We start from the raw sequence: 4,394 nt of genomic DNA, 5'->3' as shown, positions 1-4,394 counted from the left end.
CAAACCGCACCGGTTTGTATGAGTGCTGTATGTTCTGCTGTCTATGAATATCTCACGCTCTCAGAATATTCCAGCTAATTCCAACTTTCACAGCGCAGCGTGATTCACACTCCTAAATTTGGTTCTGTGACAGAGCTGCTAAATTTGTCATTGCAGCAGACGTATGTTTTTCTATAGGTTCTCTCATGCTAATCACTCCATTAGCATCATGTACGCTGCTTCAAATCGCTCCAAAAATACCCCCTACCCCCTTACAAGGTGTTTTAATAGTTTTAATATTACACCTTAAAGATGCCCTCAGACGCTGCACTGCAAAAAAGATATGAACGGTGCGATCGCGAACGACGAGCGCTCCAGCCGTAAACGTTTAATCCACGCCGGACGGCGCGTTAATGTCAGGTTACGTCTGAGCTGGCTCGGGTTCAAGCAGCAGCGCCGCCCCGGCTCCAACGCCATCACTTCATTATCCCATATGGAGTGTTATTAAAGAGATTTGCAGCCTCCATTTTTTTTTGGGACTAGCGAAAGGCTCGTTTTTACATTAATTAACGACGTACCATGAGACTTGAAGAACAATTACAGCGCTGCTCGAGTACGCCCCCTTTTTTTTTTTTTTTTATAAAGTTTCAGCCTTGGGCTGAATGTGCAACAAGGCTTTAGAGAAATTCAACTCTTTTAAACCGAGATATTAAAAAAAGGAAAAAGCACAGGCAAATGAATCGCATAGTAACGAGATATAATTAGGACGACGTTCTGGTTAAAAAAAAAAAAAAAAAAAAAAAAAAGGGAAAAAAGCCGGGAATGAATCACGTACAGGAGTTTAATGTCACACGCATTCAAATTAGACTATATTCAAAATCAGTGCTAATTAATGGAGCGTTTTTTGTCTCTGATTGGTCCCAGTTTTAAATGTTCTTCATCACCGGGTTGTTGTTGTTCTTCATTTATTCGTTCGTCATTTTCCCGCTGCATGAAACTCTAGACATGGAAGCCTCTCTGAACGGAAAAGAGAAGAACCCAGTTTGTTTAGAACTTATCCACAAAGGCTGAGAGAGGAATACAAAAAGGGTTCCTCTGAGGGTTCTTTGTTTTGTTAGTGGGTCTAGTTTTCTAGAACGGTACTACGTTGAACTTTTTCTGTAAAGTTACCTGTTGTATTGTGCAAAGAACCTACACAGAAACATTACCTTTACTTCGAATGCATAGTCCTTAAGCACTATATTTTTACTTCTGTTCCAGTCCTGTCTCTGCCTCTGTCCTGTCATTGGTTTGTTACCTGATTGTGTTCACCTGTTTTGTGTTAGTTATCGATTACTTTGTCAGTGCATGCCCTGCCTTTTCTTTGATTCTTCTTCATGTTTGTAATCATGAACCTTAATCGCGTATGTTTCTAAGTATAGTTTCTGTTTGTTTTGATCTTCGCTCATTTCCCAAGTTTCCGCTGAAGTTTTGCTCTGTATTAGGCCTGCCTTCCTGTCTATTGACCCATTTGAATCCCGAGTTCGGTAAGTTTGGTGGATTGTGAAAGCTGTTTTTGAGCCCAGGAGTGCTCTCGAGAACTGATCCCTAGTCCTCGTGGTTACGCTTCAACGCAACATTAGGCATGGAAGCTATCTGTGTCATGTGATTGGTCCGATCTGTCATGTTCCTTCTTGCTTCTACTTTCCTGATGTTTGGGAAAGGATTATAAAGGCAGACTTTCACAGGACTGGAGCGCTGTAATTAGTTGAGTTTTGCCAGTCTCATGCCAGTGTGCATGGGTAAATATGCGTTTTAAAATACGTGATCAGCTCCGAGTTTGCAGGTCTTCCGGCATGATGACATGCACTGTGCTAAACCAGAGGAAAATAATAAAAACGGATGATCGCACGTACCATTTCACAAACGTTCCAGAATGCAGTCTCGAGTGGGAAAATGCTGTAAAAAACACGTCGAGCACCCATCCCTCATCAACCCACATGTTACATACTCGTCACATATTTCTTTTCCTCAACCTGCTGTTCGGCAACGCCATCAAAGTCTGATTAACTAAAGCGCAGTGCTGATCAGGGAGCTCGGATCTCATCAGCGGGACACGCCGCAGTGTCAAGAGCTTCGATCCGAAGGGACTACCTTCAACCAATTCCATCCTCGCTGTTAATTTCACTCTTTTTCAAACCAAGTTTTAAACACAGCCAAAAGGAGACGAATCCTTTTTTTTTTTTTTTCTCTTTTGAGCCGTTCGACTAAACGAATCGTGTTAGAATAGCTAATGTTCATTAGGGCTTTTTTTTTTTTTTTTACATTTTTTATAGACACACTCGGAGATTCTCCGCATTATATTCTGTAATTGCTAGTGAGATTATGAATCTCGCCATGGGGAGAATGGGAAGCGTTTCTTTTCTAGTGGGTTCTTTCATTCATAAATCGTGACGTGACATCGGAACTTGTGCTTTTCCTTGTTTTACAGTGAACCAGGCTCACTCAACAGAACGAATGACTAAGCCTCTTGAGATGAAGTGAAACAAACTCGATGGTTTTCATGACGGTTGACATTTACTTAGTACCGTTTTAAGCTTTGTGGCAGTTTCAGGAACCCTGCTGCTGCTCCTTGTGGAAATACGGTGATTTTACCTCATAAAAATGTCAACTTGTCCAAAGAAGCAGCAGTGGTTCATTTGTTACAAACAAATATTAAAAAAAAATAATATATATATATATGGAAATGGTAAGGTAAGGTATACTTTATTGTCAAAAAGAAATTTGTCTTGGAAGCAGCCGCTGCATGACATAAATCGCAGCGCAATTCACATAATATACCACACACATACAAACACACAATAAAAACCATTTAAAAAAAACCCCTTACACTAGATCTCGGGTCTCTTACTTACAGTAATGAATGGTAAATGGTCTGCACTTAGATAGTACTATTTTAAACTTAGCGGTTCCAAAGCGCTTTACACTGTGTCTCATTCACCCATTCACACACACACCAGTGGTAGCAGAGCTGCCATGCAAGGTGCTAACTTGCCATCGGGAGCAACTCGGGGTTCAGCGTCTCACCCAAGGACACTTCGGCATGTGGAGTCACGTGAGCCGGGAAACGAACCTCCAACCCTACGATTAATGGACAACCCGCTCTACCACCTGATCCACAGCCGCCCAAGTTCTATATAATACCTTAATTGCAGACCGGTTCAGTCTACAGCTTGGCATTCTTAACCTCGTGCCTAGTGGTAACATTTCGATTTCAAGATTCGGAATGTGTGTTGTATGGTTTAGTATCTTGTGCGCCTCCCTGACCTGCCGAATGCTCATACAAGGTCTGGAGATCTGAAGAGTTGTGTTTTTTTTTCTCCCATGAGCTTCATGGCCGTTTGAATAAGACGTGTAAGCTCAGACTTTAACCATACCGTACATGTATTCCATAACCAATTACATTCTCCAGAACGGCTCGATAAAACCAAAACGTGATAAACGAAGCCTTCTCGGGAAAAAAAAAGTACATCCTCTGTTGTAACCTGGATCCCAGGTTTTCAACATGAACACGCCATGTAAGTGAACAATCAATATGTACACCAAGATATTTATATGAAGAGACTTTATTTAAGGAAACATTGGGAATAAATACTGGACCGTGATCTCCAGTTGTCTTTGGATCAAATATCATCTCCTCAGATAAGGTGGTGGGCATCACACCACTCTACAAGCTATTTTGGTCTCTATATAATCAGCCAAGAATAGCCGTATCATCAATATTTTACACAATATAGTTTTAGGTGATTTTTCTCACACAACCATTCATGTACGACGTGAAGAGGACTGGGGAGCTCACACGCCCTTGCGGGGCTCCTGTACTAATAAGCTGAGGATTGGAAACTGTCTTATTAACCTTGAACTGTTGACATCCATTTTTTTCAACTTATCTAATAATAAATACGGCTGCAAAGCGTTAAAATCTGAACTAAAACCAATAAAAAGTAGGCGTGTATATGCCTTGGTGTCCTCCAAATGTTTAAGAACGAAGTGGCTGACACTTCCCACCGCATCATCCGTACTCCATGTCTGTCTATAAACATCCTGCCGAGGGTCTAACTTATGGATTAGATTATTTTTCAGAAAGGTCACAATGTATTTCTCAAAGCATCCCATTACGATTGATGTTAACGCTACGGGTCTATGATGATTTTTTTCGGCTGGGTGGGGCTTCAGTGGGACTGGGGTAATCACAGAGGTTTTTAATAACGCAGGGACTGAAGGAGTGGACACAGAACTGGGGTGAGTTCTTCGGCGCAAGTTTTTAAAAGAAATCCCGTCCGCTCCATTGGACTTCTTTGTACTGTACATAGCTGCCGGAACAGCGATTGCACTTTAAAGCTATCTACCTCCAATCTAGTGGCCATCTCGTCCTT

The sequence above is a fragment of the Ictalurus punctatus genome, chromosome 28, assembly GCF_001660625.3.
Source record: "Ictalurus punctatus breed USDA103 chromosome 28, Coco_2.0, whole genome shotgun sequence".
NCBI classification, from domain to species: Eukaryota; Metazoa; Chordata; class Actinopteri; order Siluriformes; family Ictaluridae; genus Ictalurus; species Ictalurus punctatus.
Note: the sequence above shows the minus strand (reverse complement) of the source record.